Genomic DNA, 749 nt, shown 5'->3' with positions numbered 1-749 from the left:
GTCCCAGCTATTTGGGAGGCTGAGGCAGAAAGATCACTTGAGCCCAGGAGCTCAAGGTTGCAGTGAGCTATGATTGTGCCACTCACTGGACTCCAGCCTAGAGTGAGACTCTGTCTCTAAAAATAAATAAACACAAATTGAGATAAGCACTGAGATGATAATATACAAGGTAAAGTGTGAGATATGGCAAGAGGAAGTACATATAGAATGGAGGGCTGGGATGAAACCTATGAAGGCCCACGTGTGTGAAAAGCCATGGACATTCTAAGCACAAGGAACAGCATGTGCAAACACCCTGCATTGGGACAGAGCACTTGGTATGAAGGATGGAAAGGAAGTCCTAAAATGTGGGTTATTTAGAAGGGTCTTGCCTCATCCACAAGGGTCCATATCCCTTCTCCCAAATCAAGGGAAGTGGGGTCAGGAAAATTTGCTTGTAGTGGGACCAGAGACCCTGGAGGGGATTTTCTGAATCTCAATTTCCCTATCTCTAGTTTTAGTTACATCTCCTAGGGTGGGTCTGAAAATGCAATGACCACATGCACCTCAATGAAGAGATTCACATAAAATAGGTGCTCAGTAGCTGGGTGTGGTGGCTCATGCCTATAATCCCAACACGGGAGGCTGAGGCAGGTGGATTGCCTGAGCTCACAGGTTCGAGACCAGCCTGAGCCAGAGTAAGACCTTGTCTCTAAAAAAATAGTCATGTGTTGTGGTGGTCACCTGTGGTCCCAGCTATTTGGGAGGCT

The 749-nt window shown here is 46.9% G+C and overlaps 1 protein-coding gene across 1 annotated transcript in view; it reads left to right on the top strand.

The window, feature by feature from the left end:
• The window catches only part of LOC105887808 (complement C3), a 32,585-nt gene that overhangs the window by 19,079 nt on the left and 12,757 nt on the right, over window positions 1–749 (top strand).

Source organism: Otolemur garnettii, unplaced genomic scaffold (assembly GCF_000181295.1).
Source record: "Otolemur garnettii isolate 467f Iridium unplaced genomic scaffold, OtoGar3 scaffold00127, whole genome shotgun sequence".
NCBI classification, from domain to species: Eukaryota; Metazoa; Chordata; class Mammalia; order Primates; family Galagidae; genus Otolemur; species Otolemur garnettii.
Note: the sequence above shows the minus strand (reverse complement) of the source record. Positions and strands in the feature narration are given on the sequence as shown.